Consider the following 14,743-nt stretch of genomic DNA (forward strand, 5'->3'; position numbering starts at 1 on the left):
ATTTGTTTATGTCAAGTTGTCATAACACAAAATATCATTTTTGCGTTTAAGATTACATAACTGAACAAATGACACTTAACAACAGTTGTTATAAGCATGTTAATGACAGATTTATGACAAGTTACATTGCAATGTCAAGTTGTCATGACAAAGATGAAGTGATGTATTTGTTTATGTCAAGTTGTCTTAACAAACAATATCATCTTTACATTTAAAATGACATAACTAAACAAATGAAACTTAATAACGTCAATTATGTCAAGTTGTCATATCAATGTCATCTTTGCATTTAAAATGACAGATCTGGACAAATGACACGTAATAACGTCAATTATGTCAAGTTGTCATATCAATCTCATCTTTGCATTTAAAATGACAGATCTGAACAAATGACACTTAATAACAGTTGTTATAAGCATGTTGTCATGACAAAGATAATGTGATGTATTTGTTTGTCAAGTTGTCATATCAATGTCATCTTTGCATTTAAAATGATAGATCTGGACAAATGACACTAAATAACAGTTATCATAAGCATGGTTATGACAACTGTTAATAAATGTCATTTGTTCAGTTATGTCATTTTAAATGCAAAGATGATATTTTATGTAATGACAACTTGACAAACAAATACATCACATTATCTTTGTCATGACAACATGCTTATAACAACTGTTATTAAGTGTCATTTGTTCAGTTATGTAATCTTAAATGCAAAAATAACATTGTTTTATGACAACTTCACATAAACAAATAAATCATTTCAACTGTCATGACAACCTGATATTACAACGTAAATTGTCATAAATCTGTCATAAACATGCTTATGACAACTGTTAGTGTCATTTGTTCAGTTATGTCTTTTTTATACATAAACAAGCATGTTTATGACAGATTTATGCAAGTTACATTGTAATGTGAAGTTGTCATGACAAAGATGAAGTTATGTATTTGTTTATGTCATGTTGTCATAACAAACAATGTCATTTTTGCATTTAAAATTACATATCTAAACAGATGACACTTAATAACAGTTGTTATAACCATGTTTATGACAAGTTACATTGCAATGTCAAGTTGTCAAAACAAAGATGAAGTTATCTATTTGTTTATGTCAAGCTGTCATAACAATGTCATCTTTGCATATCTAAACAGATTACACTTAATAACAGTGGTTATAAGCATGTTTATGACAAGTTACATTGCAACGTCAAGTTGTCATGACAAAGATGAAGTTATGTATTTGTTTATGTCAAGTTGTCATAACAAACAATGTCATTTTTGCATTTAAAATTACATATCTAAACAGATGACACGTAATAACAGTTGTTATAAGCATGTTTATGACAAGTTACATTGTAATGTCAAGTTGTCAAGACAAAGATGAAGTTATGTATTTGTTTATGTCAAGCTGTCATAACAATGTCATCTTTGCATTTAAAATTGCATATCTAAACAGATTACACTTAATAACAGTTGTTATAAGCATGTTTATGACAAGTTACATTGCAATGTCAAGTTGTCATGACAAAGATGAAGTTATGTATTTGTTTATGTCAAGTTGTCATAACAAACAATGTCATCTTTGCATTTAAAATTACATATCTAAACAGATTACACTTAATAACAGTTGTTATAAGCATGTTTATGACAAGTTACATTGCAGTGTCAAGTTGTCATGACAAAGATGAAGTTATGTATTTGTTTATGTCAAGTTGTCATAACAAACAATGTCATCTTTGCATTTAAAATTGCATATCTAAACAAATGACACTTAATAACAGTTGTTATAAGCATGTTTATGACAGATCTAAGACAAGTTATGTTGTAATGTCAAGTTGTCATGACAAAGATGAAGTTAAGTCTTTGTTTATGTCAAGTTGTCATAACAAACAATGTCATCTTTGCATTTAAAATTACATATCTAAACAGATGACACTTAATAACAGTTGTTATAAGCATGTTTATGACAAGTTACATCGCAATGTCAAGTTGTCATGACAAAGATTAAGTTATGTATTTGTTTATGTCAAGCTGTCATAACAATGTCATCTTTACATTTAAAATTGCATATCTAAACAAATGAAACTTAATAACAGTTGTTATAAGCATGTTTATGACAGATCTAAGACAAGTTATGTTGTAATGTCGAGTTGTCATACCAAAAAATGTCATCTCTGCATTTAAAATGACATAACTAAGCCAATGACTCATAGACATGCATAAAATCTCATTGACATTCATGTCATGCTTATAAAGCTTTCATGACTTTCATGTCTTATGAACACCCCTTCAAGTAAAGCATTACCAGGTTTTCCTTAGCACCGTCTCACATTTAAAAAACAGCTGTCAAACAAACAGCAAAACGTCTACAGGCTTACTTATCATAAATGTCACCGTCGCACTCTCTATTTTACATTTTAAAAAAGAACGAAAAAAATACACATTTAGATGAGTTTAGTAGATATGTAGATAGATATGTTAATGTGTGTGTTATTAAGCTTCGGTTTCGCTGCAGTTAGCAAATGACATGCATGCATGTATTAAATATTCTCTTTAGTACATTGTCAGTATGGGGAAACAATATCAAGCTACCATTACGCAAATGTAACATATGCAAGCACAAACCACTTTCTATTTTGAATAGACCGTCGATTTCAGAAATCTCACCCCAGGTTGTTAACTATGCTTCTGATTATGTGTGTTTGGTGTTGGGCACAGCATTTTTACAAAAAATAATAATAATATTGATTTAAAAAATGCAACTTAAACACTGTGGGCATAAAAAAAAAACATATATTCCAAATCTCAGACTTGCCAAAGTAGGGTATAATGGGATGGTTTAATCATTTTGGTTTCCTCTGTTTCTCTCTTTCTACTTGGTAGCAAATATGAAGGATAAGCAAAATATTTCTGGCTACATGCAGTAGTATGTAATCCAGACCTGTATACAGTTCCGATTATGCATATGCCGAAAGGGAAAAAGAAACCGCGTACAGTATGGTTTTGCATTTTGTAAATATGTATGCATCTTGATATTTTTTGCATCAAACACATGAGCATGATTAATTTTCGATTAGTTTATACTCACTAAAAATGATGTGTCATAGGAGTCTCTTGAAAATCCTCAACTCTCAGCCCTTTATATAACCAGATTGATGTTCGTATGCTGCTTTACCTACACTCATATCACTTTTTGTCCAGAATTTGTTGCCGTTTTTGAGTGAATATTCTGGATGTTGGTCCACGAAATCAACAGCCGGACCCCAAAGATATCACCCGGCCATGAAAACGTGTACTGTTCCTTCTTTACTGTAAAATGGTTGAGGTAGCAATAGAAACTGTGTGAGTGTGGATCAGTTTAGTGCCACAATATGAAGTATTTCGCATCGTGCCATCTAAATCCCTTTTATTTTTCCTTCAAGATTCCTGTTTTTACACACCAATAGGAGTGCTTTATCCACTCGGTCAGACAAATTATCTTCTTTAATACAAACAAATTAGTAGTGTTAATGACAAAAGTATATGGCAAAATGTCAGAATTGAAGTCACGCATTAGTAAATTAATGGTGTTCAAATTAGGATTAGATTAGATTCAACTTGTTTCATTACACATGTACAAGTACAAGGCAACGAAATGCAGTTAACTGGAGAGACGCTGAGCCTCGCAATGTGACCGCGCCGCCATCTTGTCTCTATAAGGGGGCGTTTACAAGACACCATACAAGACATAAGACATAAGCAAAAACTGAATAGCTTTTCACTCATTTCAGCCATTCATGTACAAGACACTTGTTGAAAATGGATTTCAAAATGTAAGGTTTAACCAACACAATCTCACGGCAATTCGTAACTTTTTAATTTAGTGGCTAATTCGTATGAATTCGTACGATCTAATTCGTACGATTTAGTACGATTTGCTCATCCCCCAATGACGGTTGGGTTTAGGGGTGGGGTTAGGTGCCACGCCTCCTTTTTAAAATCATACAATTTCGTACGACTGAACTCGTACGAATTCGTACGAATTCGCCACTAAACTGACAAAACGTAAAATACTTACGTTTTCTCGTGAGATCAGGCTGGGTATAACATAATAACAATACTGTCACTGTGTAAGCTACAAAACTGTGAAAATTACCCTAGAATTTACTCATCCTCGAGGTGTCCTCGGTGTATTTGACTCTCTTCTGTCAGACATCAGTGTCCATATTTTTTTACGTTTTATACTGATTCTTCTACACTGTAAAAAATAGTTAAAAAATTAGGTCCTACTTTATATTAAGTGGCCTTAACTAATATGTACTTACACAGGAATTAATAGTTCGTTACAATGTACTTATTGTGTAAATATATGTATTTACTGTGTACTTATACTTGATTAATTACCTGTATGTAATTACATCTGTAACTAACTTCTGTAATTACATTTGTATTGACCATCCCTTACACCTTAACCCACCCTTAAACCTACCCATGCCACCAAACCTGTCCATAACCCAACCCCTATCCCAACTCAAGACAACCACAAGTGTTCTCAAATACCTTATGAACGCAGTACGTACATTGTATTTATTTTTTGATGCAAGTACATAGTAGTTAAGGACGCTTAATATAAAGTGGGACCAAAAATTACACTGCCATCAATCTTTAGGTTGGAACTTTTCTAGTTATCTCAACTTACGTCAGTCAAAGTGACTTAAAATATTCATTAAACTTTGTAAAACTTAAAAAAAATTATGAAATCTGATTAACGTAGTAAATTAAGTTAAAGTAACTTGAAAAGCTTTGTTGTTGCGACTTTTTTTTACAGTGTATATACTGTATAATTGGGGTTGTGGCCCTTTTTTACTGTATAAACTCCTGGGTTCCACACAATCAATTTGTGTTGAGACAACATGAAGGAATTAAGTTAACATTAGCTTTTACAAATTTAAATAGATTGAACATAAACAATTAAGTTACCCCCCAAAAAACCTCAAGAATTGTGTTTCAGCTCATTTTAAGTTTGAAGAAGCTGCGCTTTTTGTCACTAAACAACGACTGAATCAGCTGCATATTGTGCGTGAGCGCTGCTGCTGATATTATTATAATTTTAATATCTTATAATATTGTGATATTCATGATTTGTGAAGTCATACAGCTTCGGATAACTCCAAATAGCTACCTAAAGTCTTTCCTCCATCTCCAAAAATCTCCGTAGTCAGCAAAACGCTTGCTGTCATTAGTAAACCATCCAAAAAATGTGCAAAAAGTGCGTTCAGTGTGATCGGCTCCTAAATCACTAGTCAAACTAACCCATACGCGGCCTGTTTTTGTAACTAAATTATTTCTAATATTTAAATTATATGCTCAAATCATTGACTTTGGGCAGATGGTGATACGTGTTCATAATGAAGCAAGATACATTGCTGCCAACGAAATGGAAACAGAAAGTAAACGAATGAGGACAACTGACTAATTGAAAGTGGAAAACGAGAACGCATTAAAATCTTTCAAGAGAAGAAGAGCTTTTTAAGATGTGTGTTGACCCCTGGTAGAGTAAGGGTTAGTTTTACGATTTATGTGCAAAAAAAAAACCAACACCCAGCCTAATCTCACAAGAAACTTATTACGTTTTGTCAGTTTAGTGGCTAATTCGTACAAATTGATTCAAGTTCTGTCGTACGATTTTAATAAGGGAGGCGTGGCACCCAACCCCACCACTAAACCCAACCGTCATTGGGGGATGAGCAAATCATACTAAATTGTACAAATGAGATTCATCACGAATTAGCCATTAGATTGAAAAGTTACGAATTGGCGTGAAATAGCGTTGGCTATTTATTGAAATCGCATGATACAGCATGGAAGAGACAGTATAAAACTTAAAACTACTGACTGTGTTTGTCTGACAGAACAGATTGAGTCATATACACTAAGGATGGGGTGAGAATGTGTAAAATATGGTCATTTTCATTTTTACGTGAACTATTCCTTTAATAAAAACGACAATGGCGGATAATAGGAGCACATGTACACAGGCGCATAGTGTTCTTTGCAAAATGACAATGACAACGATTGGCCTGGCAAGTAATACAGCATTATAGTATTTAATTTAATTTATTTTCAGATGCTTGTAGATGGATACTTTTGGACAATACTGTCATCATTCAAAAAGCGCAAATTTACCATTTTAAGTACATAGTATTACACTGTAAAAGAAAATCTGTATTTTGTAATTCACAATTGCATTATGGGATGTTGATCTCTGCTCTGTCGACTTTTGATGTTGAAAATTCAACTCTACATTTTAACAAAGTGACTTTTATTGACATTTTAGTAGCTTCAAATTATATAATGTATAATATTTAGAGAAATAAGGCTGTAATATAACAGAAAATGTACTGGTGGTTTATTACAAGGTTTTTGTAGCGTAAAATACAACACCAAACCAGACAATATATCACTTTAAACTATTAAAAATGTTAATTATTATTTAGAATAATAACTGTATATTAATAATAATATTGGGCGGTATATTGGCCAGTTCTGGGTTGCGGCTGGAAGGGCATCCAAATGGGGTGGTTCACCCAGGGTGCCATTTAAACTAGAACCGCCACTGGTGTCAGCTATTAAGCTCGAAAAGGAACGGCTTCATACCACCCTGTAGCATTCGTTTTAAAGATGAAATGCAGCCATACGTACCTTTGGCTACATAAATTTGCGATTTCCAGAAATGTATATAGGGCTACGTTTTCAGAATGAGCCTACAATGCAACTATTAAAAATGTCAATAAAACTCACTTTTTTTAACTTTTCAAGGTTAAATGTTGCGTAAAGAAAGATCAAGGTCCCATAATGCAATTCAAAAGCATAAATAAAGCTAGAAAATAAAAGCCAGAATCACAAAATACGAAAAAATGCTAATTTACAGATATTTTTTACAGTGTCGATAAATGTCCATATATTAATTTTCTTTTTTTATTTTAAATTATGATTTTATTGCAGCATTTTAATTTAATATTATGTTAAAGTTAAGCTATAACTGTTTGTTTTTTGGTTTTTACAGAAATGTCTGCATCATTCTAACAAGATCCTATAAAGTAGCCTACCATGTCTTCTCCTCATGCTAATAGCATTTTTAGTCTCTCATATCAAGTAAATGCATAAATATTGATATGAAGTTTAAAAATCATCATCTGATATGATCACTGTACCACCAAAGAAACATCCATAAGTTGTGGCGTGATCAACTGCTGGCACATTACTTAAATGCTGTTGTGGAAAACTGCATGAGGTAATGCTACATGCTAATGCTAAAGACACCTTGTTCAGGAAAACAAATGAATGAGTGAATATTTATTTGCTACAAACCTGAAAACGACTATTTTAATTCAAGTCAAATAGCTCTTATAAGCTTCAAGGTGGATTAAATCTATATTTAGTGGCTAATGTTCACAACATCTTGTTAACCAGGACTTATTTTGTTTTGCTTTTCAATTGTATGTGGGTATTATTGACACTTTCTCTCTAGTCTTTTCTGACATGCTATACGTCATTTCTTTAATCAAATTCTTAAAGCTCCAGTCTTGTTTTCAGGTAAAATATACATTAACTCATTAAAGAATGTCATATTAATGCTTAAAAGCACAAAAATAGAAAAAAAAAATACCGTACAAATTACAATCTCTCTTGTATTTTTTTTTTTCGGTGTAAATTCTGATCTAATGTGGTATCTTTTTTCTTTTATCATGTTTGTTTACTATGATAACTGTAAAATGTGTGAGCTTTATTAATTGTATCTTCCAAATATCATCTAAAGGTTTTATATTGTGTAACTTTCACTTAAGCGGCAATTGATTGTTTGCACAAAATCATAGTCGTATGGATAAAGCATTGTCGATGTCTAAAGCTGTGAGCCCTCACCCTCAATCTTATGTTCATTTTTTTCTTAATTGCACAAATATAATCATGTGTATAAACGGGCAAATCTCACAAACCGAAAGTGTTTTAGTAACAAATACAATATTTGTGAAGAGCACATGTAAATAATAAACATTGTTACATATTTTATTGTCTGTGGAAAACACTCAGTTATTTCCCCTGCATATATATTGCAAATTGATCTGATGAATATTGGAATGTCATGTGTGGTTTTCTGAAACATACAATATAGACATATTAACATCATCTAGATATAGAAAACCTACCTGACAAAAGTCTTGTCGTCCATCCCAGTTGTAAGAGCAACAAATAATAACTTGACTGCTAGTTGATCAAATGGAAAAGTAACAGAAGGTAGATTTTTCTGATGAATAATCTTTTGAACTGCATCTCAATCATCAAAAATACTGCAGAAGACCAAATGAAACCCGCATAGACCCAAGATTCTCAGAGATATCAGTCAAGTTTGGTGAAGGAAAAATCATGGTTTGGGGTTACATTCAGTATGGGGTGTGCGAGAGATTTGCAGAGAGGATGGCAACATCAACAGCCTGAGGTATCAAGACATTTGTGCTGCCCATTACATTACAAACCACAGGAGAGGGCAAATTCTTCAGCAGGATAGCGCTCCTTATCATACTTCGGCTTCCACATCAAAGCTCCTGAAAGCAAAGAAGGTGCTCCAGGATTGGCCAGCCCCGTCACAAGACATGAACATTATTGAGCATGTCTGGGGTAAGATGAAGGAGGAGGCATTGAAAATGAATCCAAAGAATCTTGATGAACTCTGGGATAGGCGATAAGACTGCAGTCCGGTTATTGGTAACATTTAAAATGTAAATTTTTTTACACTGTAAAAGATGCTGGGTTCCACACAATACCTTCATGTCGTCCAAACACAAAATGATTAAGTTAACTTCAATGTTTTTACAAATTTAAGTGGACTGAACATAACACAATTAAGTTGTCAAAAAAAGCCTTAAGAATTGTGTTGTTTCAACTCATTTTAAATACGTAGTTTGAACAAGCAGCAAAAGTCAGGCTTACAAATGAAACCTTGTTAACACTTAAACTCTGGCATCAGTATTTATTAAACACAGTTTGCTCATTTGCTTAATATAAAATTATTGATTTTTGTTCTACTTAATGGATTACATAACCCTCTAATCTGATGCTTTTGAACCAATTTTTTTCTGATGACAACAAAGACCGTAAAATAGTCCAGGAGGTACGTTTTTTAGCACTTTTTGTTTTTGCTGATCCACCAGAGGCCGCTGTGTATGCTTTTTCGGATCTCAAATTTTTCTTGCGAGTGCCATTCACGCCTGTTATTCTCGCGTAAATCCACCAGAGACCGCTGTCGACTGACAGACCAACCGATCGATACACCCACCCACCCCCTTCCCTAAACCTAACCGAGTGTTTTAATAGGCACCGATCGACCAGTGCCCAATGCCTTCCCTAAACCCAACCGACAGTGTTTTCAAAAGCAATCCAGAAAAAGAAAAGCCCTCGTCTGATTTTTACCACGTTTTCAGATCTTACCACATTCTCACCCTTATTTACTTGTTTATTTTGTTTTTTGATTTTTGTTTTGGTTTTACCTGCTTTCTGGAACCGTTCTTCATTGAACTCGAACCCAGTCGTTGCGGTCCAGTTCTCGGAAAAAAAAAAACAGAAGCTGTTGACGGCGTCATACTGCCCTGTAACATTCATTTTAAAGATGAAATGCAGCCATAAGCACTTCTGGCTACATAATTTGCGATCTCCAGAAATGTATACGAGGGTATGTTTTCATAATAAGCCTGTGTTGGTAATCTGTCAATGGGGTAAGCAAAGAAATCTGCCAACGTGGTAAACAATAGCTTGTTTAAAAGACTACTACTTACTTGCAGTGTGAATACTTTCCAGATACATTGTACATGTGCACTCTCAAACTTGTCTTAAAATTATCCGATGTAGTACAATGTCTGATTACCAAAGGTAAATTACTCCAAGACGAACTGCAAAAGAGAAGGCACCGTCCCCCTCAGACATTAAACAAGAATTGGGCATCTTTCAAGTAATGCTTGAAATGACTTTTATAAATCTGATAAACCAGCAAGAAGATATCGAAGATAATTTCAGGAAACAGGCAAGACCTTTAAAACAAACATTAAAAGTTTGTACTGCACCATCAAATTAACTGCAGCGAGGTAAACACTGGTGCAATCTGACCTGCTTCATGGCCCCAGTCAAAAGCCTAGCTGCTGCAATTTGTAAAGGCTGCGGAGCATTCAATAAAAAAAGAAGCTCCAGATAAAAGAGTTAAAGCCTGAATGACTTGCTTCAGGTCATTAAATAACAATAAGACTCTTAATAATAATAATAATAATAATAATAATAATTCCTTACATTTATATAGCGCTTTTCTGGGCACTCAAATCGCTTTACACATAGAGGGGAATCTCCTCATCCACCACCACTGTGTAGCATCCACCTGGATGACGCGATGGCAGCCATTTTGCGCCAGACCGCACACCACACACCAGCTGATTGGTGGAGAGGAGACAGAGTGACGAAGCCAATTGTGATATAGTGATGGTTAGGAGGCCATGATAGACAGAGGCCAGTGGGCAGATTTGACCAGGATGCCGGGGTTAAACTCCTACTCTTTTTTCGAAGGACATCCTGGGATTTTTAATGACCACAGAGAGTCGGGACCTCGGTTTAATGTCTCATCCAAAAGACGGCGCTCACTGAGCGGTATAGAGTCCCCGTCACTATACTGGGGCATTAAGACCCACACAGACCGCAGGCTGGGCGCCCCCTGTTGGTCTCGCAAACACCACTTCCGGCAGCAACCTAGCTTTCCCATGTGATCTCCCATGCAGGAACTGACCGGGCGCAGCTCTGCTTAGCTTCAGTGGGCGACCATGTGAGAGTTGCAGAGAGCTAGCTGCCGGTATTCTCGCAATGCATCTGAAAAAAATAAAGACTTTATAAAATAAAGACACCACTTTTATTTAACGTGTCAAAAATCACCCAAATTCTTTGCTTGCTTATTTACATTTGAGGCAAATGGGTCAAACCGATCTGTTTTTCGGTTGAAGTCAAAATTATTAGCCCTCCTGTCTTTTTTTTTTTTTTTTCTTTTTCAAATATTTCCCAAAGGGCTTCCCAACTTTACTTGCAGGTGAGGTGACATAAAGGAGCCAAAAGTTGCTATTTTAATTTAATTTCAAGAGTTCACACTTAGTTGATGATTGATAATAAAGCATGTTTGGCATGCTGTCCCAGGAGAGAGCCTTGAGCTTATAAGATCCTCGAGCCCTGGGCGAGAGGGGAGTTTTAGCTTAGGTATGTCTCAAGGACTCCCCTGCTTGTTACGGTTAATGGATTAGGAATTGCTATGAGAGATAGCTGGCTAAGAGTTTGTCTGATGCCAGTTTGGATTGGTCAATTTACTTATGTCACATGTCTTTGGACTGTGTGAGGAAACTGGGAAACCCGGGGGGAACTCGTGCAAGGACCGGGAGCACATATAGACTCTGCAAAGAAATGTCGACTGGCCTGGTATGGACTCGAACCAGTGACATTCTAGCTGTGAGGCAACAGTGCTAACCACTGGGCCACCGTGCCGCCCTATCTGGAAAAAGGAGGAGGAGTAGGGGTGGAAGGGGGGAATCTTCAAGACGAAGATAACTGAGGTGAGAAACTCTGGTTATTTATAGTGATTCATCTGATTAGCGCATCATGTCACCAGCCGTGAGCATGTGATCCTCTCGAAGTTAGTTTATAAATAAACCGCACTAAAATGATGTGATTTCCACTATTTAATTGTACATAAGTCATTAAAGTATTTAATGGAGTAACCTCATCTGCCTTGTATTGTAACTGTGGTGGCTATTTTAAACTGGGCCTGCAACAAGAAAATGAGGGGGATCAGTTTTGCTACATACATACACACTCTACTCGATATTGTGTAGGTGGTGAATGTATGAATAAACAATTGGCAACAGAATATTTTCCAACATATACTGATTATTGAGCTATTCACACAGTATAATTCAGCACATACCAACAGAGAATAAGTATGAATGTCCAACAGGGATACTGATGAATGATTCTGTTTCATAGAGAGAACAGTCAAAATGACCCATTTTATCTGTTCAGGAAATTATGAGATAGTACTGGAGCTCCTATTTTTGTAGGCCAGCCAGGAGTCCTTTGAATGAAGTGTTTGCTGCAACCTTTAGAAGAACCAAGCTTTAAAGTACACATGAAATCAAAGCTAACCATATTGATTTTGTTAGCTCACATACTTCATGCAGGTCATAATCATAATCGTTTTCGGTTAAAGTCTCAGGTTACATCCGTCTGAGGTATTTGCCTTCAACTGTCAGTTTTGACAGCGCTATGACAGCAAATAGAAATGGTGAGGAGGAGTCTGTTAGGTTGTAATAACTCACCCCAAACCCATTTTCCGATCTAAATGAAATGTCTACTTTACCACATCCAATCAGCTCGCAGTAGGAAGTAAGCATGCCCACTGTTTTCTCATTTAATATTCCGTTTCTTTATGAACTGCATCACAATTAGGGATGTCCTGATACAACATTTTAACTTCCGATACGATACCGATATTGCAGCCTTCAATACGAACCGATACCGATACAAATCCGATACAATAATCAGCACAAATCATGAATACTTTACTTTTACCTATTACGTTGAGTGGAATGTATGAACGGCTAGAGCAAACTGAGAACAAAAGTCAGCAACAGTAAGTATGGAAAAAAACGACCAATTTATTAACTATTGGTTGCATAAATGTGAACCTTTTACATAAGAATATATAAAAAAGAATTAATATTAAGACCCTGAAAAATATCTTAATTGAATAAACAAAAATATCGTTTTTAAAGAGCAAAATACTAATTAAAGGTCACTTCAGTTATTTATTTTTTACCATCAGCAAATGATAGAAACAGCTGAGAGCAGGAACATAAGAAAATAATATATATTGTTAACTGACCAACTGCTAAAGGTTGAGTGTCCAAAGTTAGAATTTTACACACAGCTTCTTTTTTTTATACTTTATTTTTATTTCTCTTTTTTTAAAGAAAAAACAAGGAAAAAAGATACAAATAATAGATTTAAAAATAAATAAAGAAATAATAATAATAATAATTAATTAATTAATTAATTAATTAATGATAATAAATAAATAAATAAATAAATAAATAAATAAATAAATAAATAAATAAATAAATAAATAAATAAATAAATAAAGAAATAAATAAATAAATAAATAAATAAATAAATAAATAAAGTTGTACAATAAAACACCGGAACTTAAATGAACAGTTGACCGGTCGCATATTTCCTTACAGGTCACATTAACAAATACATATAGAAATCAGATTACACTGTGTGAAGGCATAAGTACAATCCATTTCTCCCAATATTGTAGGTATTTGTCCATTTGTAGTTAAGGAAAAAGTCATCCTCTCCATATTTTGAACATTAAATATCCAACCATTCAGATTTTGTAGGGGGTTCCAGTTGTAGCCACTTTCGAGTCACAGTTTTCTTACTGGTTGCTAGGAGTATTTTTAATAAGGAGCCTGATGCCTTGCGTCATCGATGATGCGACTGTTCGGTTTAACAGAACACTCACACTTGTCAAACGAACCGAGAAATGGGGGTCAAGCGTGCCTAGGCACGGTTCGGAGAGCCTAGTGTGAGTACACCTATAGTCTCTCTGGGGCCCTAAGCAAAGTAGGGGGCCTTCCGTATATTGTGGAGCCCTACGCACCTTGCATAGTCTGCGTATAGGGCGAATCAGTACTTTAAATTCTAATCCATAATTTAAAAAGGTTAAATTCATTTCCTCTACATCAGGGCTGCTCAACCCTGTTCTTGGAGATCGACCTTCCTGCAGTTCAGCTCCAACCCTGATCAAACACACCTGAACCAATTAAATAGGACCTAAACAGCACTTGATAATTACCGACAGGTGTGTTTGACATGGGTTGCAACTGAAATCTGCAGGAAGGTAGATCCAAGGAACAGGGTTGAACACCCCTGCTCTACACTAAAAGGTCTATATTTTGTTGCTAAAAAGACTATTACGTTGATAATATCATACCACAGTTTCTAAAAAAAACTACATTCATCATACACACCATTTCCATATTTACCCATTGTTAAATCTAGTCCTGCTTCTTTTGATAATTTAACAGCTGTTTCATTAAATCCATATTTTCACAATAACTACCAGGACCCAATAAATATGTACATTACCCTCTCAATCTGTACAACACTGTATAAATTTCCATTCGCAAGACTTTGTAGACATCATACTGATGAGGGATCTGAACATTTTACAGCCTGTTTGGCCCATTGGAGCTACAAAACCCTTACTCCACGGTCCTTTTTATTCAAAATTGAGGTGTGCTCCTGCTGCCCCCTAGTGGCTGAACATGGAACTAAATCAGATACAATAAACCATTTAAAAGCATCTGTTACTTCTTTGTAAGGTAAGGTTGCATATGGTGTACATAACAAATAAATAAACAAATTCATAAACAAATAAATGTGTTGTTGTTGATATATAAATATAAATTTTAGTTAGCTGTGCAGGGTGTTTTTTGTGGCATTTGCGATTAAAAAAATACATCCAAGCTATTTTTGCAAATTTCATTTTTAAATCGAAGCAACTTAAATCCAAGTCAATCACATCTTAGTGATCAATAAAACTGCTAATGAAACATGAGGCAGAATTGTCCAGTTCAGCTATTTATTGTAATTAATATGCTGTACTAAATAGAAATAA

The sequence above is a fragment of the Danio aesculapii genome, chromosome 21, assembly GCF_903798145.1.
Source record: "Danio aesculapii chromosome 21, fDanAes4.1, whole genome shotgun sequence".
Lineage (NCBI taxonomy): Eukaryota > Metazoa > Chordata > Actinopteri > Cypriniformes > Danionidae > Danio > Danio aesculapii.